Source organism: Eumetopias jubatus, unplaced genomic scaffold (genome assembly GCF_037043125.1).
Source record: "Eumetopias jubatus isolate StellerSeaLion01/CBP00866 unplaced genomic scaffold, mEumJub1_p1.0 scaffold_10, whole genome shotgun sequence".
Lineage (NCBI taxonomy): Eukaryota > Metazoa > Chordata > Mammalia > Carnivora > Otariidae > Eumetopias > Eumetopias jubatus.
The window spans coordinates 5,400,229-5,426,236 of record NW_028274816.1 but is presented as its reverse complement, the minus strand read 5'-3'; the positions used below and the strand labels follow the sequence as shown (position 1 = coordinate 5,426,236).

General features: G+C 41.5%; 1 protein-coding gene and 1 pseudogene across 1 annotated transcript in view; one reads left to right on the top strand and one right to left on the bottom strand.

Moving 5' to 3' along the window:
• Positions 1 to 7,069: 7,069 nt before the first annotated feature.
• Positions 7,070 to 8,166, bottom strand: LOC148163149 (uncharacterized; annotated as a pseudogene).
• The window catches only part of SIAH1 (siah E3 ubiquitin protein ligase 1), a 28,985-nt gene continuing 10,435 nt past the window's right edge, over positions 7,459 to 26,008 (top strand). The window contains exon 1 of the mRNA XM_028091254.2: positions 7,459 to 7,707. The gene's annotated coding sequence lies outside the window, so the exon portion shown is untranslated. The remainder of the gene's footprint in view (positions 7,708 to 26,008) is intronic.

Below are 26,008 nucleotides of genomic sequence, written 5' to 3'. Positions count from 1 at the left end.
ACAGTTCTGGAGATTAGCTTATGGGTGTTTGCGGGGCTGTTACTCTGTCTGCCACCGTGCCCATCCCCCAATCCCTTTCTGTTATTTTCTGTCTACCCCAGCCAAGCCCTGTCCTAAATGTTTCACGTGGATTCACTCATTTAATCTTCACAACCACCCTCGAACAGAGGTCTGTTATTATAGACGAGCAAACTAAGGCAAAAAGGTTAAATTACTTGCCTAGGGTCTCTTAGTACCATCTAGAACTCACAGATTTTGTCCTTAAAGACCTTTCATTGTCTTTATTGCTTTTAATTACAAAAGCAACACAATATAGGTGAATAAAGGGGACACCTGGGTGGCTCAGTTGGTTAAGCATCCGACTCTAGATTTTGCCTCAGGTCATGATCTGAGGGTGCTGAGATTGAGCCCTGCGTTGGGCTCCACTCTCTCAGCACAGTTTGCTTGTCCCTCTCCCTCCTCCTCAGCTCCTCCTCCAGCTCGTGCACTCTCTCTCTCCCCCTCTCAAATAAATACATAAATAAAATATTTTAAAAAATCATAATTCTAATGAAAGTCAGTCTCCCTCTCCTCCACAACATCTGCATCTGGATCCCCTGCTCCTAGTGGCCCTCTGCAATTTTAGTGCTTTTAGTAGTCACCACTATACCCTACATGTAATACACATGCCTTAATTTTCTTAACTAACATATAGTTGTAGGTAGTTGTCTAGATAACATATACTTTTATTAATTCTAAAATTATTAAAATGAGAATCCTGAATTTAAAAAGAATTCACGGGTAAACCCCTAGAGATCAGCTAACTGAGTTTAAACACACCGGCACAGAGCAAAGAGCAAAGGTTTTGGAGCCCCAAGGACCTGGATGCTAACTTTCACTCCACCACTTATTAGTGCATGCCCTGGGAAAAACTACTTACCCTCTCCTGAGTTTCAGTTCCCTCATCCCAAAAATGTATCCTTCATACATACTCTTAGTTATAAATGAAGTAACCTGTACTTTAAGCAAGTTAGGAGTTCAATAAATGCTAGTTCTTCCAAGAAAGAAGGAAAAGGTATCTGCTAACAATGAGTGAAAACACGGACCAAAAAAATGGTAAATAGATTCTGTTGGCAGTCAGTTTTTCTTTTTTTCTTTTTTTTATTTAAGATTTTATTTATTCGAGAGAGAGAGTGAGAGCCCAAGCGGGATGAGGGGGAGGGGAGGGTAGAGGGAGAAGGAGACTCCCCTCTGAGCAGGGAGCCCGATTTAGGGCTCCATCCCAGGCCACTGGGATCATTACCTGAGCCGAAGGCCGATACTCAACCGACTGAGCCACTCAGGGCTCGGCAGCCAGCGTTTTTATGGACATCGTCCTTGTCTCATATTTCTTCATTTGCTTAATGAAAATTTTGAGGGCTCTCTCTGTGCCAGGCACTGTGCTAGGTCTTCATGGGAACACGGTGGTTGAATGTGTTATGCCCCTGGCTTCCAAAGGCGTAGTGTACTCCTTAGCACCTAACAGGGGCTCAACATATAATTTTTAAAAAGGCTAAATCCTGATGACTATAAAGAAAAGATTTGGATCCTTGGAAATGATTGTGTATTGCGAGGGGGGGCGGTGTGGAGAAGGGGCTAGGGTGGGCAGGCATTAGAGCCAAAGCACTGGGACTATACTAGTATACTAATTGCATTTCATTGATTTAAGGCTGACATTTGGAAAAGTAATTGTTGTTAATATCACCTACTCCCACAGACCACCAGGTGTATACCAGCCTACATGATTTTTCTAGCTTCTTGCAAAATTTAGTGTCCAGCATGTCATCTTTTTCCTGAAGAAATAGATTAAATTCAAGGAGAAAACAGCGGTGGGAAATGCATTTTCTGGCCATTTCAGCTTTCGGGAACTTTCTACAGTTAGTCCCAGTCACTTTTTGGATGTTCATGCTGTGTCTCCAATTTTTTCTCCACCATGTTTGGCAGAATTTGTTTTGGATGCTGTTTAAGACGTTCACTAACCCCAGACAGTGAATGACTGGCAACAGCTGTGTCTGATAAAGAAAACATTGTTTCTGCTCTGCTTCAGGCATGTCTGACATGTTGGGGACCTGCTTTCCTTTGCAAAGCTAATAGGAATCTATTTGGGGAGGGAGGAGTGCCTCCCAGTTTCAGGCCAAGAAATGTTCTCTGTTTGGCCAGCAGCAGAGCTATGCTTGGAAGGAAATGCTAATGTCTTCAGAGCTATCCACCTAAGCTGAATGATAAATGGGTATTGATGGTCTAACATAAGAGCTGTTAGTGGTAGTTTCCTGGGCAGGAGATATCTCTGATTACCTGGAAACAGCCAGCCTATCAGCGATCCAGAAGTGATGGATTTGGTCTTGTGAACTGGTCTGTTGTAAAACAACTATATTGACGTTGGACACTTGAAAACATCTTTACTGTCTTAAACTAGTTTTGCCAACTTTGACAATGTTATCTGGGATTGTGTATATTCCATGCAAAGGACAATTTGCTTTGACTATTTAGAGGACAGTCCGTGTGCCTTGAGTGACACTAACACATTCATCAAATGAGTCAGTGAATTAGTATAGAGGCTTGATGGAAGAGAAATTTGAAATATGGGCTTTCCAAAAATTCAGGGATTGCAGAGACCTATTCAGAAATCTACTAATTAGAGCAGCAGTAGGACAAGGACTAAACAAAGGCAGGATTTGTGCTTTGGGAAAAGGGCAGTGGTAACTGGGGGAAGGGAAGGCTATGCTAAGTGAGGCCAAAGCTTTGAGCTTTTGGGAGCATTTGGAAAGTTATTATAGCATTGTATTGTACTGGCGGGACGTTATGGAGTATATCTGATACATATAATATATAACAATATAAAATATATGTAATTTGAATATATATAATTTGAGTTCATGTTTCTTCTTTTTTTTTTTTAGAGAGGGAGAGAGAGAGAGGAGGGGAGAAGGGAGAGTGAGAATCTTAAGCGAGCTCCTCGCTGTGCGTGTGGGGCTCAATCTCACAACTCTGAGATGGTGACCTGAGCCAAAATCAAGAGTCAGACACTTAACCGACTGAGCCACCCAGGTGCCCCTTGAATTCATGTTTTGTTTTGTTTTTTTTAATTTTTAAAAAATTTTTATTTTTTAGAGAGAGAGCCAGGGGTGGGGAGGGGCAGAGAGAGAGACAGGAAGAGAGAGAATCTCAAGCAGGCTCTATGCTCAGCACAGAGCCCAAAGTGGGGCTTGATTCCACAACCCCAAGATCACAACCTGAGCTGAAGTCAAGAGTTGGTCACTCAACCAACTAAGCTACCGAGGCGCCCCTGAGTTCATGGTTTTTTGGGGTTTTTTTTAAAGATTTTATTTATTTGACAGAGAGAGATAGAGAGGGAATACAAGCACAGGGGAGCTGGAGAGGGAGAAGCAGGCTCCCTGCTGAGCAGGGAGCCGGATGTGGGGCTTCATCCCAGGACTCTGGGATCATGACCTGAGCAGAAGGCAGACGCTTAACGACTGAGCTACCCAGGTGCCCCTGAATTCATGTTTCTTAAATTAAGTACACTGGTGTGCCCAGAGATCTGGCTAGACAGATGTGTCTGAGTCCTTTTAATTCATGGAACACTTTAAAAATAGCCACGTAAGAGAGTGTGCCGTGAGGAAGAGTGTGTGTGCATGTGTATATTTTTAGAGAATTCCCATGTGAAGGAAATAATGATATCTAATTTTGAATGTGGTTTAATTGTTAAAAATCATGTACCAATGGAGTAAGTCAAAACACATTCTACTTATTCTACCTGCTCCTACTTCATCTCTTGGGTAGACTCTAGCCAGGCATGATGAAAAGACTAATTGTCATTGTTATCTGACCTATATTAAATATCAAGTTGTTATGAATTCATACAAGATCCCAGAGTATAGATGTGTCATCAGTGTCTGTTTTATTCGTAAGTAGGAAAGAGGAAAGTCAAGTTGCTTACTTTCACCAGAGCACTTATAAGGGGTCAGCTACGGGACTAGCACTTTATGTCCCACTGGAGTAGATGGAATTGTCATTTGATATGATTTGAGGGGGATAGGAAGGCTCCCTACCCTGAAATATTTTCCCCATATGGCCTGAAAATATCCAGCACTCATCCCGAAATATCATCAAGTAGAGCACTATTGGGGTTGGCTTTACAGTTTACTAAACACTTTTCTACAGATTAACTGTCCCAGAAGTAGAGGGGTCTTTCTATTCAGAAACGGATGCCTAATTACCTCACAATTGGGCTATTTGCCTTCAAAGGTTTCACATTTATAGTAGGGATGTGCGTGCCCTACCTATCCTCCATTCATACCTCCAGTAGGAATGAACTAAATCAGATTAAACCCTTCCTAAATCTGGTTAAGATTAGTGGAGATGAAATTAATCAAATGAGATTAGTTTTGCATAAGCAGGAAGCAGGAGAATTTTGACTCTTCTAGCTGAGAGTGGGCACCAACCAAGTCAAGGAAGGCAAGTGTGAAAATTCCAGGGGCAGAAGTTGCTTCTGAGTAGCTGAAGTAAAATTTTCAACACTTCGAGATTGGTGTGTGGTGTCTCCAGGGAACACTTTGTCCTGGGAACCCCTGCAGCTTAAAAGAATCTACCAGTTAATAAGGTGACTTCCCTCCTGTCAGCAGTGGGCCAGGTGAGACTCTGTTATTTTCAGATGGACAAAATGCTGTAGGATAAGAGAAGGGACAGGGATATGAGGGAGCCAAAAATTTGATTCTGGCGAAGCAGGGTATTTGGAACTTTGTCATACTGGCAAGTTTTCTTTGGTTGATGCCCATTGTACTGTCTACAGAGGCCAAGAAGTTCTGGGGAGCAATAGTCCAGTGCTTCTCTTCCCTGTTAGATCCAGAAATTGACCACTTGTATCCTTTACAATCCCGTAAGAGGCCACCTGACTATTCCCAATGCATCACCTGTGAACATGGAAAAGTTACCTCCAAACTGGAGGGAAACTGAACTTTGTTGACCTTATAACTCCCCCAACCTCCAAAAATATGTGAGAGGAAACTGCGGTTTAAATAATGTAATTAGGAATATTGTAAAATTATATTTTTTGCAAGTACTGTTGGGCATTTATATGTACATACCTGGTACGGGATTGTATAAACAGATAATGTAGACCATAATTTATGGGCAATTGAAAGGATTTTTAAGGGTCATTTTGATTACACTTATATTTTTCTTTATGGGTAAAGTTTAGAACTTAACCCTGGGAAGATGTGACGCCTCGGCTCTTTGTTCTTCTTCATATCCTATCCTCCCTAAATCAAACTGATTTCACTCCAGATCCAACTGTCTCTCCGACACCCTCCTCAACATGCTCTTTGCCACCTTTTGGTTCAGGCCTTCACTTCTTGCCTAGACAGAAGTGTTCTCCCTGGTCATCCTTCACTCATTTTGGCCAATCTCCTTAGCCAAGCCCTACATCCCTATCATATTCAGTCTTCGCCATTCTCTTTTGTGATTGTGTCTTCATATATGTTATCACAGCTTGGAAAGCCTTTCCATCTTCCTCTGGACAACTCTTACCCATAAGCCAAGGCCCGGTTCCGACTTTATCCCTCAGTGAATCCTTTCTTGGCCTCACCGGTCTGAGAAGTATTGTCCATTACATAATTTGGATACCTTGGCCCAGCAAGCCCATCACTGTCTGTACCTCATCGACTTCATCATTGTCTGTACCATATTCCTGTGCCTTGTGCCCCATTGGTCCCTTCCCTGTTCCCCCAAGGGAAAAAAACCACAGTAGAGACTGGTTTTCAGTTCCTGCAACAGGGCAGGCTTCTTACTGTGCATCGCTTTCCTCTGAAATGCTTTTCCTTTTATTCAAGTCTTCCACTTACCCCACAACCTGGTTAATTTCTTCTAAAACTTCAGTTCTTACTCAGTCACCTATCCTATATTATCTATCGCCAGTTAAACACCTTCTTGGCATCAGGCACCTTTTTCTTTCTTTTGTAACATTTTTCACGGGATAGTTATATATCTGTGAGGTTGATTAATGTTTGTGTACCCCATTGGATACTCTGAAAACAGGACTAGTGTCTCTGCATTCTTAGAACCTAGCACTGTGCCTGGCATTGGTGAAATGAATGAAGAATAAATAAGTGAATGTCTCCCTGACTAGGTAAGCTCCATGCGTGTCCAAGCACAGTGTATGACAGAATATTAGAATTGCTATGCAGGTATTTATTGTTGAAGGAATGAATGATATAACACCAATAATAACTGTACATAACTCACCCAAGTTCATCTGACTTGGGCTTTGGGGACCAGCATATTAGCATTATATTGGTAGTATAGCTTGCAGCTAAGAACAAGTGTGGTCTTTTACTTTCCCAACCTCAAGAAACACTGGCTCTGCTAATGGTTGCAGAGAAAGACAGCAGGCACAATAATCAAAATATTAGGCTGAGAAGTAGAGGTATCAACACACAACACACATTTGTTGAGAAGCTAGAAATTAGCAGCTTGCATCAGTATCTAAAATAACTTTGTGTCTTTGGCTTTGGAGCTCAAACTTTGAGTGTGTTCTCAGTGGAGTGCTTATATTAAAAACTTATCAGCCAAAAAGCTTTCCTATTGGTGAGGAGTTTGGAGATAATGGAAGGACTACTCCCTGGTTTCTAATATCTCACGTAAAAAGTACCTTTTAAGTTTTCACATAGAATAGTATTTTTATGGAGCCTCTTACATGGAAATCCAGTTTGTAAATGTTCTGACACTGGCGTTTGCTCAGATATATACGTTGTACCCATCAAAGAACTGTGAATATTTTCCTTTTATTTTTTATTTAAAAAGAAACGCAGAGTCCCACGAGTGAGACTTCCAGATGAGTGAGGACACAGGGGGGAAAGGCGTGCTTTCCATACTACCCATTTGTCAGCTAAAATAAGCCTTTGAAACTCATCCGGCTTTCGCTGAACTGCGGCTCAAACCTAAGGGAGGGGCTTGGACTTCTCATTTAGGGGTGGGGTCCCGGTCGGTGGCCATCGCAGCCGGTTTCTTTCCCTTTGGGAAAGAGTGGAGTTGGGAAGGGCCGGTGGAGGCGCTATGTGAAACCAGCAAACCAGACCCGACGGGCCGTAAATAGGAGGCAAGGACGCAGGACGACCAGTTGGGCGGCGGAACAAAGCCCCGCGGGGGGCGCGCGACCAGAGTTCCGTGACGCGGCAGGCAAGCGCCAGCTTCTCCCGGGCGGGGACGGTTGCAGGCAAGAACGTGACGTGCCCGCGTTTGTTGGGCGCGAGCTGTTAGTCACAGCAACGGTAACGAAGAGCCGAAGCGCCAACCGCCACCCTCGGAGACCCGCACCACTATGCCCTCGCGGGTCGCCGCCGGCCGGGCGAGCGCCTCTGCGCTTGCGCGCCCGCGGGAAGCCCCGCCCCCTCCGAGCGGCCGGCGCGCGGGGCCGCGCCTCCTCATGGCGGCCGCCGCAGTGTGTGGTATTTAGCGGGGGCGCGCGGCGGGCTCGAGGACGCGCGAAACGGCGGCGGCGGCGGCGGCCAAGGGGGAGCCGGGGCGGCCGTTGCGGGGCGCGCTCTCGAGCGGCGGCGGCGGCCCAGGGTGTCCCGTCGGTGCCGGCACGGGGAAGAGGCGGTGGCGCTGCCCGCGGTGGCGGGGGTTGGCGGCGGCGACGGAGAGCGTTTGAGCCAGGACCGGGGTCCGAGGCGCGCTCTCCGCCTACAGGTAAGTGGGGCCCGGCCTGGAGGGAGGAGCCGGCCGCGAGGGGCTCTCCGGGAGGAGGACGCCTAGGCCCGGTAATGGCGGCGGGCGGGAAGGGCGGTGGGGCCGGGGCGCGCCGCCCGGGCCGGGGCGCGGGCAGCCCCCGGCGCCGGGCGCCTTTGTCTCGGCCCGAGCCCGGCCGCCCGGCCGAGCGCCGCCCCCCGCCCCTCCCCTCCCCTCCCCTGCTCGGCCCTGCCCGCCGCCGCTAGCCGGCTCGCCCCCGCCCCCGGCGCCCCGGGCCCGGCAGGCCCGCGGCGGGGGTCGGCCCCGTGCGCCCGGGCGAGGGCGGGGAAGGGCCTCCCGGCCACCCGGCCCGGCCCCCGTGCACCCGGGAGGCGGGCCCGGCCGAGGGAGGCGTCGGGCGCTCCCCGCGCCCGGGTGCCGGCCTTTGTTGTGAAGGGTCCGGGGGTGTGCGGCCAACATGGCGGAGGTCAGCTGAGTGCGGGCAGTGGCCGGCTCTTCGTTCCGGCCCCTCCCCGCGCCGCTCGGGGCCCAGGGGCCGGCCGGGGCGACTTGGCCGTCCTTGGTCTCCTCTGCCTGCCCGCGACCCCAGGAGCGGCTGTCCCTGATGGCGCTGCGTTCATGCTCCCGCTCCCGGCCTGAGCCTTCATTGTGCAGTGGGAAGAATACAGCCTCCTCCCTTGTTTATGTCGTTAGAGAGGAGATCGCGTGAACGGCTTGCCAGGGAAGCCCCAGCTTTTTATCGTAAACCTTGGTTTTTCTAGGCTTCATTTGTCGGGTAGTTTGGGAGCCTTTCTCGAGTCTTTGAGATTATAACTTAGGAATGTGAGTAACCTGGGCCACAGCGTTGCGTAGGTTTTTCTTTCCCCATTCCTGGAAAGATTCAGGATTTGTTTGCTCTGACATCCAGAGAAGTCCCAGTTTGTGTGTTCGGAAAATCACATTATGTAGCTGATTTGTCAAAGTCACAGAAGCCGTGAGCCTGGATATAGGGCAGCGATCGGACTGGACTGCCTGTTCCTAGCAGTTGAACATTTACCATTTCCAGATAAGCGGCATGTCAAGGGTAAATTGTTAACTCTTTTCAGCAGTTGAACGTTGGGAGCATGGACTCCGAAGTCCGTCCTGCCCCACCGGTTTGTGACCTTGGGCAAGATGCTTAACCTCTCTGTGCTTCATTTTCCTTATCTGCAAAATGGGTGTAATGACAGTACCTAACTCCTAGGATTGGTGGGAGAACTGATGAGGTGATAATAGGTGAAGGGCTTAGAGCAGTGGCAGGCCCATGGTAAGTGCTTAATAAATGTTTGCTGCTAGGGCTCTTATTTAGTAACTAATCTTAGGAGTTTATCTTGGCATGATGAATATGTTGGAAGTGCACAGACCAGAATATGAGAAATCACATTGTACATTGTTAGTGCTTGGTTTTTTTTTTTTTAACTGCATTTTGTTAGTGGTACAGAATGAAAATAAGAGATCTAGATGATAAATGGACAGGCACTCTTGAGATAATGGCATTTGGAAATTTATATAAGGGATTTGGATAGGTCTTGTGGGGTCTGGAATTTAAAAAATCAAAGTGATTGAATGAAGTTTCCTTTTAGCATTTTTACATTTATGGATCAGTTAGCTTCCAAGGACTTGGCGTTAACTAACCTGGAAAAGTGGAACCGTGAATCCCTTTGAGTGTTAGGTGTCTCTGGTGTTACCACCTCTTTTAGACATAAGGGCAGAGCAAAGTGTAGTGTTGTGATAAATGGTCTGATAATTTTATCAGGGAGTTATTGGCTCAAATTGTGGAGGAGAGGGTATTGATTAGCTTTTAGGAGAACTTTGTGACAAGTAGATTTTTGAGGCTTAAAGTGCATTATACAAATTGTGTAATTTTTCATTCTGGAAATTACAGTAACTTGTGCTCTGAAATGGTTAGTTGCAACCCTAAAGTTTGCTTAGCCAAAATCTTTTCTTTAGATATAGAATTGGTGCAAATGCTCCCTGTTGGTATCTTTCCAGCATAATTCAGTAACATTTATTAATATTTTAAATAAGTACAGTATAATTAATAGATATGGAACTTTTCATGGTAAGTATTCCATGGTAAGTATTTCTTTTAAATAGTGGTTTTTCTAAAGCACTCTAAATTATTTGGTTTTCTGTGGCTATAACTTTAGAGCATCTGATGCATAAGGGCAAGAATTGTGTTTTGTATTCCTATATCCTCAGTGCCTAACACTCAATACATACTTGTTTCCTGACCTACTGCTATCTATAATCCTAATAACACTCTAGACACATGTATTGTCTTGCCTGCAGGTAATTTTTTTAAAATGAATTTATTTTTTAGAGCAGTTTTAGATTCAGTAGGAAAATTGAATAGAAGGTACGGAGATTTCCCATATTCACCCTGACCCCAGTCATGCATAGCTCCCCCATTGTCAGTAGTTCTCCACCAGAGTAGTACATTTGTTACAGTTTGATGTACCTGCATTGACACATCATTATCACCCAGAGTCCATGGTTTACATAATGGTTCGGTGTTGGTGTTCTGCATTAGGAATTCTGACAGATGCATGATGAATGCTGTATGTCCACCATTATAGTGTACAGAAGAACAGCTTCATTGCCCTGAAAGTCCTCTGTGCTGCACCTATTCATTCCTCCCTCCCCCAGACGTCTGGCAAGCTGTGATCTTTTTACCGTCTCCATAGTTTTGCCAGTTCCAGAATGTCACATAATTGGAATCATATAGCATGTAGGCTTTTCAGATTGGCTTCTTTCACTTAGTAACATTCATTGAAGGTTCTTCCGTGTCTTTTCATGGCTTGGTAGCTCAGTTCTTTTTAGCGCTAAATAGTATTCACTGTCTGGTTGTACCAGTTTATTTATCCACTCACCTACCAGAGGACAGCATCTTGGTTGCTTCCAAATTTTGGCAATTATGAATGAAGCTGCTATAAAACACCTGTGTGTAGGTTTTTGTGTGGACATGTTTTTGAATCCTTTGGGTAAATACTGAGCAGCATGATTGCTAGATCTTATGGTAAGAGTATGTTTGGTTTTGTAAGAAACCGCCAAACTGCCTTCTATAGTGACTGTACTGTTTTGCATTTCCACCAGCAATGAATGAGCGTTCCTGTTGCTCCACGTGCCCACCACCATTTGGTGGGGTCAGTGTTCTAGATTTTGGCCATTTTGATAGATAATGTAGTGGTATCTTCTTGTTTTAATTTGCATTTCCCTGATGACAGATGATGTGGAGCACCTTTTCATATGCCCGTTTGCCATCTGTGTATCTTTGGCTAGGTGTCTGTTAAGGTTTAAGTTGGGTTGTTAGTTTTATTGTTGAGTTTCAAAGAGTTCTTCGTATATTTTGGATGATAGTCCTTTATCAGATAAGTCTTTTGCAAGTATTTTCTCCCAGTCTGTCTTCTCATTCTCCTGACAGTGTCTTTCCCTTCAGGTCATTTTCCACTTTTATGTATCAAGGTGTTTTACGATTTACCTGTCGAAAACTAAAACCTTTATTATTTCCAACTGTCCAAGGCTCTTACCCCTATTTTCAGTTGATCATTGGGTCCTGATTTTGCTGCCATCTGGTTGTCTCAAGTTTTGTATTGCTTCTCTCTCACTCATTTTCACATTTACGTTCAAGTCTTCTGCCTTCTAAGTAGTCTGCTTTTGGTCTCTGCCTCCGCCCTTCAGTTCTTCCTATTGTAGTTGAAGGGAGCTTTCTAATGTAGGCAACTTACAAGAACTTCAGTATAAACTACAGAGTTCCTTGATATGGATAGTAAGTACATAGCCATTTTCCTTTATGTACCTGTAAGTGCCTGTATACACCATATTTTCTCTCTTCCAGCTAAGCTTTATAATCTCAGTCTGGACATCATTTAGCTGAGATACTGTTCCTGGACTTCCCATCTTGAATTGGGTGTCATCTCTCTGTGTTCCCATAGCACGCTTGACCCCACTCTAACAGGTATCCCCCTGAACTGTAATTTTTCTGTACTGCTTTGCCTGCACAATCTCTGTGACTGCAATCTTTGTGAGGACTTTGTCTTAATCACCCTTGTTGGTCTAGAGTTTAGCATTGTTTCTGGTACGTAGTTGGTGCTCAGTAAATATTTATTGAATGACTGACAAATTGTCACACTGTCCTTAAAATGTACTTTTCTAGCCTTATCCGCCAACATTTCTTGTCCTACCTAGTCAAGCTGGATTTTTTGTTTCTTGAATACTCTCTGTACTTTAGATCTGCCTTTGCTCATGACCGTACTTAAAGCTCTCAAATATCTACTTGTGCTACTTTGGGCAGATTATTTAAACTCTAAGCCTTAGTTTTCATTAATTTGTGAGGAGCTGTTAAGCGTTTTGCTGCAGCCTACCTCATGCCCCATATTTTAACGCTAGAGTAACAGTATAGTTGAGGGATGAAGGGGCCAGGGCTCTGAAGAATCGGACCTGGAGGTGTCTCTTGGCTCTGTCACTTACTATTGTGTTTGTGGCTTTAAGCTCCAGGAGAGCAGGGACACGGCCTGCTTTTGTACCTTAAAAGCGCAGTTGCCTATCCATAGAAAGTGCTTAAATAATTTAAAAAATGATTGAGTAAGTTACTTAATTTCTCTAAATATTACCATTTACATTCTAGTGAGGGAAATAAACAGAATTACAAATTGTGATATGTACAGATCTTCCTCCACTTACTATGGGGTTATGTCCTGATAAACTCCTTGTAAATTGAAAATACTGTAATTTGAAAATGCATTTAATACAGCTAATCTACTAAACATCACAGCCTTAGCCTAGCCTACCTTAAACTTGCTGAAAACACTTACATTAGCCTACAGTTGGGCAAAACGATCTAACACAAAACTTATTTTAAAATAAGGTGTTGAATATTTCATTCAGTTTCTTGAATACTGTGCTGAAAGTGAAAAACAGTGGTTACTAGTGTATTGGTTGCTTACCCTCTCAGTTGCCTGGCTGACTGGGAGTTGTGGCTTGCTGCCGCTGCTCAGCATCATGAGAGTGTATCATACTGCACATTGATAGCCTGGGAAAAGATCACAATTAAAAATTCAAAGTACAACATATCGCTTTTGCACCATTATAAAGGAAAAAATCATTAAGTGAAACCATTGTAAGTTGGGAACCATCTGTACTATAAAGGAGTTAAAAGTGCTGAAGTAAAGAATAATGGGGGTGGGATGGAGACCTGCTGTCAGATGGGCTGACTTTTAAGCTATGTTAAGGATAAAGAGAGCCCTTTGAAGGAGTGAAGGGAGAAGCTTTCAGAATGAAGGAGAAGCAGGGGTGAAGGCCCTGAGGCTTGCATGAACATGTATGTACTTACTGTAGTTCTAGAAGTTGAGGGAAAGGAGTGTTGTTGGAACAAATGGATGATGGGGAGAGATAGCCAGCAATCAGATCCTGCAGTCAAAGTAAGGAATGAAATTTTTAAGGTACTGAGAAGCCATCGGAAGGTTTTAATTAAAGGAGTAGCATAATTCACTTTTAACTTTTAAGATAGCTTTAGCTGTTGTTTGGAGAATTGATTAGTCAGAAGGCCATTTCTTTGATTAGGCAATAGTGGATTATGGCCTGGGTTAAGGTGGTGGCAGTGAAGATGAAAAGTGGATGGATTTAGGTGTATTTTGGAGACAATTAACAGGACTTGGTTGGTGGATTAGATGTGAGAGGTGAGGGAAGGAAGGAATTAGGTGATTTCTGGCTTGAGCAGCGGTGTGGAATATGGTGCTGCTTACCAAGGTGGGAAAGACTAAAGGAGGGAATGGGGACAGAAGGATGGCAATAAAATTGAAAGTTCTGATAGGTTGGATTTGAGGTATCTATTAATGAGACACCCAGAACGAGACAGTGAGGTAGAAGGGATATCGGGGGTGTGGTCTCACAGAAGCCAGATGGGAAATGCTAGAGCGTGTTCAGGGATCAGAGGGATGGTCTGATAGAAAGGGAGGGAGGGATTGGTGTAAGCAAGAGGGTTAATAGAAGGGGTGCGAAGTCCGAGTAGGTGAGAGGACAGCCCTAGGTGCGGGTCACTTCTCCACTCTGAAGGGAGGGAAGGAGGTGGTAAATCAGCATTTGATGGCTTCTGTGGTATTTTCTAAAGGAAACATGGGTGAAGCTACCAGTTGAGAGTATTTATAGTTAGTGAATACTAGACTGCCGTAGGTTAAAGATGTAATAGACACATTGAGAAACTGAGCAGAGCCAGGGGAGAGATATTGTGATGTATTAGCCAATGAGGAAGCCTGATACTGTTCCAGGAGTTTTTTGGAGACTATCTAGAGCAATAGTATTTTTGTTTCTAAAAGTAAACTTTTTTGTTAAAGTATAGCATAAGCAGAGAAAAATATTCAAATTACAGGTAAATGTATAACTTGATGGATTTTTACAAAGTGAACACACTGTTGTGATCAGCTCTCATGTGTCCCAATTACTTTTATTATTTTTTTTTGTAAATCTTCTTGAACTTTAAGCTGAATAATACAGAAAAAATAGTCTATTTTGGTTCAGTTTATTCTTTCAGCTTGAGCCACAGTGACCAGAATGGTACTGACAAAAACCTTTCATTAGGTTTGAGATTACCCAGTCGTGTTGAACTTATTCGCAGTTTTTGTTTGTTTTTAAGATTTTATTTATTTATTTGAGAGAGAGGGAGAAAGAGCACAAGCAGGGGGAGGGGCAGAGGGAGAGGGAGACAGGCAGACTCCCCGCTGAGCATGGAGCCAGACCGAGGGAGGGCTCCATCCCAGGACCCTGAGATCAAGACCTGAGCCGAGGTCAGACTCAGACCCTTAGCTGACTGAACCACCCAGGCACCCCTGTTTGTTTTTAATAGCGGGGGGTATGGGGAGCACATGGGAGGAGAACAAGAAAGTTGGAAGGTAAACCTTTGGACAACTAATCTATATTTTTAAAGTAGATATTGGGGGCGCCTGGATGGCTCAGTCAGTTAAGCATCTGCCTTCGGCTCAGGTCATGATCCCAGGGTCCTGGGATCGAGCCCCGCATTGGGCTCCCTGTTCAGCGGGGAGTCTCCTTCTCCCTTTCCCTCTGCCTCTCCTCCTTGCTCTTGCTCTCTCTCGAATAAATAAATAAAATTAAAAAAAATAAAGTAGATATTGCCAGTGAGAAATATTTTCTTAAAAAGTTAGAAGAATTTGGGGCGCCTGGGTGGCTCAGTTGTTAAGCATCTGCCTTCGGCTCAGGTCATGATCCCAGGGTCCTGGGATCGAGCCCCACATCGGGCTCCCTGCTCAGCAGGAAGCCTGCTTCTCCCTCTCCCCCTGCTTGTGTTCCCTCTCTTGCTATCTCTCTCTATGACAAATAAATACATAAAATCTTAAAAAAAAAAAAGAATTTAATGCCAGTCTTGAATTTTCTAGGAAGTATTATACTGTGCTTGTTATTTATTATTGTCATCCTGATAGGCTTAGCTAGTGATGGTTGATACAGTGAAATTTAGTGTAGGCGCACCTGGGTGGCTCAGTCGGTTAAGCAGAGTTTAAGCATCTGCCTTTTGCTCAGGTCATGATCCCAGGGTCCTGGGATCGAGCCCCACGCCAGGCTCTCTGCTCAGTGGGAGCCTGCTTCTCCCTCTCCTTGCCGCTCCCCCCACTTGTACTGTCTCTCAAAAAAAAAAAAAAAAGTATACTAGCTTCTTTAAAAGACTCTTATCTTGGAAAGATTACTTCAATAATTGATTTAAGTAAATGGAATAATCTCACTGTTCAAAACTCTTTGCTATTTTATTTTCTCCTTTGTGTTTTACCTTTTGCTCCTTTGAGTTTGGTTAAAATTCAGGCGTGTGTATGCGCGCGCATCCCAAGGACCCTGATTTAGCTTTGTTAGGGACAACTTCAGATGTCTTAATACAGATAATTGTGAATAGATGTCTGCAGATTGTATTCTTTTGATTTTGTTTGGCGAGATAATCGACAAATTTTATTTTGTCTTATAATTAACTTTTTTATTATGATATGTTAATCACCATACATTACATCATTAGTTTTATAATTAACTTTTAAAACGCTAAGTTTAAGACTTTTTATAAGTATAAACTGTAATATGTATATGAAATATGTGGGTTTTTTATATTATATGAATGGGCGGTCTCAATTTTTTTTCCCCTATTAGTAACCATATATTTCAGGCATTTTAAGAAAAAAGAGAAATCTAAGAAAAAAGCATCAAGGCAGGTAGACAAAATAAGCTCTTGATTTCTCAGTGTTTCAATTTTTGTATGAAGTCACCAGCAATTCATTAGCAGGAAAGTGTGGAGACACAGAATATGCACTGAAATTTAATCCTTTTTATTACCAAAATAATATATATGTTTTATAGAACATTGGAGGAATACATACAGAAATGCAACCCTTATCTTCCCCATGATCGTTCATAATCTGATGATTGGAAAGTAACCATTGTAGACATTTTGGCGTAGTTTCTAGTCTGTGTGTATGTGTTAACACATTTTTTTAAAGTCAACCATAGATATTTTAATTTCTTTGATCTGACATAAATCCTTGTAGATATTTTCCTGTTAAATGATTACCACTTGTCAGTAACGACATGTTTGAACTGTGTAATTTTTTTTTTTAAGATTTTATTTATTTGAGAGAGAGAGAGATAGTGAGAAAGAGAACACGAGCAGGCGGGGGAGAGAGAGAAGCAGGCTCCCCGTTGAGCAGGGAATGCGATGCAGGGCTCAGTCCCAGGACCCTGGGATCATGACCTGAGCCGAAGGCAGACGCTTAACTGATTGAGCCACCCAGGCGCCCCTGAACTGTGTAATTCTAAATGATGATGTTTGTGCTTATAGTCTGTATCCTGAAGTTTTTGATAGGTTGTGTGGCTATAGTTCAGTGGTCCCATCTCTGATCTCTGTGGTTTCTGGTTCTAAACTTGCCTCTCTTCTTCTCTAATCCTTCGCTTTAAGTCTTTAAACCACATTCTGCAGTTCCTATGCCCTTCCAGTTTCTTTTCTGTCTCATTATATGGTATATACAAATATACAGAGAACAGCTATATCAGTGTGTGTGTTTACTTAACTTTTTTTTTATTTTAACATAAATAGGATTATGATATTATGTGGCTTTTTTTAACCCACTCATTTAAAAAGGTTGATTCTTATATTAGTAGATATGAGTCCATCTTATTTTTTTAAAAAAAGGCAGCATAGTGTTCTGTTGTATGGACCATATATTTTAGTCACTCTCTTAAGATAGGACTTGAATTTTCAGTTTATTTGCTGCTATAAACAGGATTGCTGTAGGCATCCGGATACATACACTTTTGCCAACTGTAAATTAGAAGAGGGACTTGGAAGAAATTGCTGGGTCATAGAGTATACACACTTGAAATTTTGAAGCAAAGTGCCAAATCTTATTAGAAGCTTCCACAGTGGACATTTCCAACAGTGTAGGAAAGTCTCTTTCGCCACATCTTTGCTGATCAAAGATGGAATCAAATCTTTGAAAACAAATTTCTGTCCTTTCTTAAGCAATACATGCAATTTGTGACGTTTCTTATACCAAGTTTTTGAACTTTTTTCCTTTTTTTCTGGAGTTTTACATGCACATATAATTCAAAATATTCTTAGGTTTTTTTTTTTTTTTTTTTTTTTTTTTAAGAAAAACTCCCTGCCTCTATTCCTCTCTAGGTGTCCTTTGCCAGAGGCAACTGTTTTTACTGAGCTATTTTTGTATTTACCATCTTTGTCTCTAACATGCTTCTATTGTTAAATCCAGATTTCAGTTTTAGGCCTTATCTATTGAATTCCTTTTGTGGATTTAACTTGTCTTTCTGCCTCCATCACATGTACAAACCTTCCCATTTATATACTCTCTTAATTTAGTAACATGATTTCGTATTTGCATTATTATGATTATAAAAGTTATTCACAATTTGAGCCATATAGTAAGCTGTTGTAACTTTTTTCCTTGTACTTTTAAATTGGAATTTGTATAATTTTCCTTGTCGTTAATGCTTGTCTTTTCTTGTTTGCTTTGTTTTCTCTGTGCTTGCTACTAATGCCGCCCCACATTCCTTACCACTTGTCTATGTGTTCAGGGTGCTGGATGCCTCACGTTGCCTTCTTCCACTAGTGTAAAATTGACATTGTCAGTGTTCCTTTTACCTTTCTTGAGGGTTACATCTTAATTGTAGCCCATGTTGCCCTTTTTCTTGGTTCGTTCCCTTATGTGTATTTGAAGGGCTTGTCCTCCAGGAGCTTCCTAAAACATATCCAGGGGAAGTAATGTTTTGAAACTTTGCATCATTATTCTGTCAACACTTTTAGGTAATTTCGGTTGCACTTAGAATTCTAGACTAGTAATCATTCTCTTTGAGGATTTTAAAAAGCATCGCTCTATTGCATCTGGCTTTGGATGTTATTGCTCAAAAGTCCAGAGTTCTTTTGCTTTCTGATTTATTTGTTCACCCAACAAATAATTTATTGAGCCTGTGTGTCTGCTAGGCATTTTTAAGTATTTGGGATACATCACTGAATCTGACAGAAATTCCTGCCTTTCAGGTTGAGGAGGAGGAGCACTGCTACAACAAGCATAATTAAATTGTGTAGCCTGATAGAAGGTAATACATTCTGTAGAAAAAAATAGAGCAGAAATGGGGGGAGGGGAAGGAGGAAAGAGAGGGTAGTGGAATGGGTAAAGGATTAGGAGTGCATAGTAGAGGGGTCAATGGGCAAAGTCCTGGTCACTGTTCTAAATAGAGGGACAGGGGACAGGGTAGGTGTCATTGAGAAGGTAGCATACAGGCAGAGATTAGAAGGAGGTGAGAGAATCAGTTATGTGTACATCCAGGAGAAAAGCATGTTAAAGCAGAGGCCCAAAGGAACATCTTAGTCTTAGGGAACCAGGAGGCTAGTGAGAGGGAAAGAAGTGGGAGATGAAGTCAGAGAGTAATGACCATATTGTGTAGGGGCCTTATCGGCGGTTTAAGATTGTATCTGTTACTTGGATATGGGTTGCCAAGGGAGGAGGGTATTGAGCAGAGGAGTGACATGACCTGATATAAATTTTAACTGGATTTTTCTGACTCCTGTGCTTAGAACATACTGGGCTGGGGGTGGGAGACAAGGATGGAAACAGGGGTGAGTGCTGTTTAGAAGGATATTTTAATAATGTTGGTGAGAGATAATGGTGGCTTGAACTATATTACATGGAGGTGATAGAGGTGGTGAAGAGTGGCTGGATTCTGGATATATTTTTAAAGGTGATACAGTACGATTTCCTGGTGGTTTTAGATATGTGGTCTGAAATAAAGAATCAAGGATAACTTCTAAGGCTTTTGAACTGAGTAACTGGAAGAATGGAGTGGCCATCAAGAGAAAGGGGAAGGTGGTGGGTGGAGTAGTCTGGGAGAAGATGAGGGGTTCAGCTTTGTTCATCAGCCCCCTTTTACCCCCCACCCCATCCCTGCCCGCAGTGATATCTAGGAAGTTGGATGTAAGAGAAATCTGGAGGGGTTTTTTTGTTTGTTTGTTTGTTTTTTAATCTGGGCTGGAGATGTTGGTGGAATTTAAAAACTGTAAGACTGAATGAGATCAACAGAGTGAGGAAAAGTGGACCATGGACAACTCCCAATGTCGAGAGTTTGGGGAGAAGAGCAGGAATCAATAAAGGCAGCTGAGGAGTAGCTGGTGATCTAGGAAAACTGTGTGCAGGGACAGCGAACAGTTTATTAGACAGGAGGAGCCAGTGATTGATCAGTTCTGTTAGATGTTGGTGACAGTTCAAAACTTGTACATTAAAAACAAAACTGCAAAATCAGTGTGAAATACTAATTTACTAAAGCATTGGTTACTGCCTGCTAAATTGAAGTCTTGAAACGACACGGGTTATGCAATGGACTGTTATTATTCTGTTGTTTTTGGGTTAAACATACCCGAATTGCCCGGTATGCTGTGGTCACCACACGTATTGCATTTTCTTACCAGCGTATAAATGCTTCAGTGAAAACCATGATGCCATTTGGGCTTTGCTTTACACCAGTGCGTCATTTGCATTTGAGGTGGCCTTCTGCTTTTGTCTTTAGTCCTTCATAATTAGAGTACTGTGGTATTGACTTGGAGCCAGCGTGACCGTAAATGCGGATCGGAGCATTCAATTATTTGGCTACCAGATGGAGTCAGATTATTCAGAATGTGCTACTACTGCTTTTTAGATTATTAAACACAGAAAATAAAACATTCCATTTTTATAGAAAATGTGGACCATCCTTCCCCCCCAAGAATAGAATCTTAATTTGAGAAAAATATTTTATTTTTTAACTTTGAGGAAAATTTGAGTATAAGTTAATTCATGTGTTATATCCTTATTTGAAATAACTGAAATGATTTGGTTGGAGTTTCAAATCTAATGCTTATGAAGACAAATTATAATTTTCAATGAAATAGTTAATTTGAAAAGGCTCCATGAATTTTTTTATATGGCATTTCTTTCCCATAAATCCCATTGTTTTTCTGTTTTTTTACTAGTAAAGAGCTACCTATCATTTAATGTATTAAGACTGTAATATGACTTTTTACCTCATTTCTTTAATTTCTTCTGTCTCCCAAGCAATGTACTCTTCTGTTTAGCTTAGTATCACCAACTCTTAATGGGTTACTACCAGTTTTGATCTGCTTTAAAATTTTTGGCCAGAGTGTGTGTGTGTGTTTACCTACCATATTTGTCAGATGGAACGTGGAGTTGAATGGGTTGTATATTACAGTGTAGAACTGGGTAGCATAGCTTAATGCCAGGACAGAGCAAAAGAGAAAACATCTACAGGACTGTGTGACAGTTTTACATCCTGAGAGAGTACAAAACATAATCATGGTAATAAACAGTTGTATTCGAACTTGTACATAAATAACTAAGTGAATATTGGACACTTTTATCTAGACATTGTGAGATTTGGTTATATTGCAGTAGTGATTGTGTTGTAATCATGACTGATAAAGTTTCGATAAGTTCAAGTGTGTCACCAAAAATTCCATTATTTAGTAATGTGTGGTGTGAAATAAAAAGGAGAAAGCCTGTTTGATCCTCTTCCTGCTTCTTTTACTTGTATTTCTTTGCTCTTACCTTACTGCTTGATACTTTAATGTCTAATGGTTTAATGACAAACTCAGACTATCAAATTCTACCACTTTGATATAAAAGAAATTCAAAAAGCAACTACTTGCTAGGGCCAAAGATTTAATTTAAAGAATTTAGGGAAATTTACTTTCTTTTTTTTTTTTTTTGCCAACTTGTATATAAATTGAATAGCTGTGTTGGATGAGAAGTTATGTATTCAGTGCCAGTAGGAGATTATACTGTTTTTGAGGGTTATTGGAAAGAAACGAAATTTAGGGACAAAGCAGACAATCTGGAATCAGGTTCTGTGCTTATTCTTAATTTTTCTGACCTTCAGTTTCCTCATCTGCAGTGTGGAGCTACAGCCTACTTTCTGAGGCTTACCTAAGTAGTGTGTATGAAGCTGCTGACACAGTTCCTTACAGGTTGATAGGTGCGCAGTTTATGCAGCTTCGTTCACAGCAGACTTTCTTTGTCAGATTTCAGACAGAATCCCAAATCGAGGTTATGAAAATGAACACGGTAGGTTGAAACAACAGTTTTCAGAAAATCCTGTATAATCCAGGTCTTTTTTATTTAGTGATTAATTGCAGGGCTCCTAGTATGACTCTGTAAATGTCACCAACGTTACTAATATATCAAATGTTTCCATGTATTTGATCTCAATTAATGTCCAGAAAATCTGTTTTGGTTTTAATAATTTTACAAATGAGACATTTATTTTAAAGGATTTTATTTACTTATTTATTTGAGAGAGGGAGGGCCCATGTGTACCAGCAGGGGGAGGAGCAGAGGGAGAGGGACAAGCAGCCTCCATGCTAGGACCCTGAGACTATGACCTGAGCTGAAGTCAAGAGTCCGATGCTTAACCGAATGAGCCACCCGGGGCCCCACACAAATGAGAAATTTGAGACCCAGGATATTGTAATTTTGCTCAATATCAAAATACTTAATAAGAGCTGAAGTAAGAATTCAGGTTTGAGCTTCTGATTCCAATCAAATTCATCGTTCTTTTCATTATACATAGGCATGTTCTCTAGGTATGTAGTCAGTACTGCATTACTACAAATTGAAATTACTGTCTAGGAATTGATGAATTATGGAACTCTGATGTTACAAACAAACATTTTGAAAACTTGAAGAATTGGTATGGAAGTACATCTGTTTTTTTTTTTTAGATTATGTATGATGACTAAATGATTCACTTCACACATAGGTTTTTCTTTTTTTAAAGTAGATTTTATTTTTTTTTTTAGAGCAGTTTTAGATTCAGTAGGAAAATTGAATAGAAGGTACGGAGATTTCCCATATTCACCCTGACCCCAGTCATGCATAGCTCCCCCATTGTCAGTAGTTCTCCACCAGAGTAGTACATTTGTTACAGTTTGATGTACCTGCATTGACACATCATTATCACCCAGAGTCCATGGTTTACATAATGGTTCGGTGTTGGTGTTCTGCATTAGGAATTCTGACAGATGCATGATGAATGCTGTATGTCCACCATTATAGTGTACAGAAGAACAGCTTCATTGCCCTGAAAGTCCTCTGTGCTGCACCTATTCATTCCTCCCTCCCCCAGACGTCTGGCAAGCTGTGATCTTTTTACCGTCTCCATAGTTTTGCCAGTTCCAGAATGTCACATAATTGGAATCATATAGCATGTAGGCTTTTCAGATTGGCTTCTTTCACTTAGTAACATTCATTGAAGGTTCTTCCGTGTCTTTTCATGGCTTGGTAGCTCAGTTCTTTTTAGCGCTAAATAGTATTCACTGTCTGGTTGTACCAGTTTATTTATCCACTCACCTACCAGAGGACAGCATCTTGGTTGCTTCCAAATTTTGGCAATTATGAATGAAGCTGCTATAAACACCTGTGTGTAGGTTTTTGTGTGGACATGTTTTTGAATCCTTTGGGTAAATACTGAGCAGCATGATTGCTAGATCTTATGGTAAGAGTATGTTTGGTTTTGTAAGAAACCGCCAAACTGCCTTCTATAGTGACTGTACTGTTTTGCATTTCCACCAGCAATGAATGAGCGTTCCTGTTGCTCCACGTGCCCACCACCATTTGGTGGGGTCAGTGTTCTAGATTTTGGCCATTTTGATAGATAATGTAGTGGTATCTTCTTGTTTTAATTTGCATTTCCCTGATGACAGATGATGTGGAGCACCTTTTCATATGCCCGTTTGCCATCTGTGTATCTTTGGCTAGGTGTCTGTTAAGGTTTAAGTTGGGTTGTTAGTTTTATTGTTGAGTTTCAAAGAGTTCTTCGTATATTTTGGATGATAGTCCTTTATCAGATAAGTCTTTTGCAAGTATTTTCTCCCAGTCTGTCTTCTCATTCTCATGACAGGGTCTTTTGCAGAGCAGACATTTTTAATTTTAATCAAGTCCAACTTATCAGTTGTTTCTTTCCTGGTTCATGTGTTTGGTTGTGTTTTTGAAAAGTCCTTGCTAAACCCAAGGTCATCTAGATTTTCTCCCATTATCTTCTGGGAGTTTACATTTAGGTCAATGATCCATTTTGAGCTGGTTTTTTTTGTGAAGGGTGTGAGATCTGTGTCTAGATTGATTTTTTTTGTTATGTGGATAGCGAGTTGTTCCAGCATCATTTGTTGAAAAGGCTGTCTTTTCTTCATTGCCTTCATTTCTTTGTCAAAGATCAGCACAGATCCCAGTTATTTTAAAGTGAATTCTAAATCTCAGTTGTGAATTCTCTTTAAGGTGTATATCAGTAAATGCATTCTACTTGCAGGGGCATCAGGGATAAGTGAGTTCTGCTTTTATACATATGCTGTTCCTTCTCCTTAGAATCCTTCATGCTGTTCTACTTGATTTAGTCATTCCTTCCAGAAATACTTGAGTACCTGGTCTGGGCTGGGTACTGTCCTAGGTGCTGGAGACACAAGCATGAGCAAAACAAACAAGGTCTATTCTCATGAAGTTTCTCAGTGCAGAAGTTCTGAACCAAAAGTAAATGGTTCAGGGATCCTGGGAGTTCTCAAGACCCTTTGAGGGTCAAAACTGTTTTCACAATAATGAGACATGAGGGTAGGGTGGAGTTTCCCAGAAGCTACATGGCATGTGGCATCTTAACAGATTAAATGCAAAAGCAGTTAATAAATGTCCAATTGCATTTTATTGCATCAGACATTGAAAAGATGTGCAAAAAATATGAAACACAGACATTTTTCTCCCTATTATGGAAAATATTTTTCATAAACATTTAACATGTCATGGATTTTTTTACATGTAATGTAAATGTAATGGTAATTTTAAAATAAATACTTTAAAAATTTATTAGATTGAATTTCTAATACAGTAAATATCAGTACATACAAGCCACATAGACAAAAAGCTCTTTTGGAGTCCTCAGTAATTTTTTAAAAGTACAAAGCAGTAAAGAATAAGTTTTTTAAGTGCTCAACATCACTCAGCATCAGGGAAGTACAAATCAAAACCTCAGTGAGATACCACCTCACACCAGTTAGAATGGCTAAAATTAACAAGTTAGGAAACAACAGATGTTGGCGACGATGCAGAGAAAGGGGAACCCTCCTACGCTGTTGGTGGGAATGCAAGCTGGTGCAGCCACTCTGGAAGACAGTATGGAGTTTCCTCAAAAAGTTGAAAATAGAGCTACCCTATGACCCAGCAATTGCACTACTGGGTATTTACCCCAAAGATACAAATGTAGTGATCTGAAGGGGCACCTGCAACCCAATGTTTATAGCAGCAGTGTCCACAATAGGCAAACTATGGAGAGCTTAGATGTCCATCAACAGATGAACGGATAAAGAAGATGAGGTATATATATACAATGGAATGTTATGCAGCCATCAGAAAAAAAAATGAAATCTTGCCATTTGCAATGACGTGGTTGGAACTAGAGGGTATTATGCTGAGCAAAGTCAGTCAGAGAAAGACATGTATCATATGATCTCACTGATGTGAGGATCATAGGGGAAGGGAGGGAAAAATGAAACAAGACGAAACCAGAGAGGGAGACAAACCATAAGAGACTCTTAATCTCAGGAAACAAACTGAGGGTTGCTGGAGTGGTGGGGGGTGGGAGGGATGGGTTGGCTGGGTGATGGACATTGGGGAGGTATGTGCTATGGTGAGCACTGTGAATTGTGTAAGACTGATGAAACAAATAATACATTATATGTTAATAAAAAATGAATAAGGCCCCCCCCCATGGCTAGATAGGTTTAAAGGGTTTAGAAGTCATAGGATCAGGTATTCAATTCAATTCGAAGGCAGTCAGTGGGCAGTTTGTAAATGAAAGGACGTAACTATGTTCCAATAAAACTACTTCCAGAAACTGGCAGCTGTCCTGCAGTTGTAGTTTGCCAACCGCTGGTGTAAAGTGTTCCTGATAACAAAAAAGTTTGAGAACTTGAGTTATGAGTAAAAAGTTGGTGTTGTAGTTGGGAGGGAATAGGGGAGAAAATAATTAATAGTCAGAATTTCAAATGGTGACATATTGTGAAGATAATTAGAAGGGTCATCTGGCCTTTAGATAAAGTGATCAGGAAAGGTACCTTAAGGAGCTGACTTTAGTTAACTGGTTACTTGTTCAAGGACTTAACTAGGTATCATCTTTTTTGATTAGATCCCTCTTGCATTGGGAGGGAAAGCAAACGATAGTTTAATTAAATTTTTATTTTTATTTTGAAGGTTATTAGACGTAAATTCAGAAAAGATTAATTTTTCAAGTTGAATTATGGACTATGCAAAGCATATTTGCTTAAAAGGATTGTGGAACGGGCCCCTGACTGGCTCAGTCAGTTAAGTGTCCGACTCCTGTTCTCAGCTCAGGTCTTGTTCTCCGGGTTGTGAGGTCAAGCCCTGTGTTGGGGGATTTAGATAGATAGATAGATAAGATAGATAGATTAGACAGATAGATTAGATAGATAGATTAGATAGATTAGATAGATAGATAGAGGAAATTATACAACCTGGGTTAGAACATTGATTTAAGTTACATGACATTTAGCAAGTTATTTGTATCGTTTTCTTTTCTCAAAATGAAAGTTGGTTCAGATTTCTTTCAAGTTTAAAATTTCTGGTATGTTTGTTTGCTTTGCCTAGGTTGCCATTTGCCCCCTTCTGCCCATCCCTTCTAAGTCTGCCCCGATCATTTAAGCTCCAGCCTCCATTATTTACTGGTTTTATGATCTGAAACA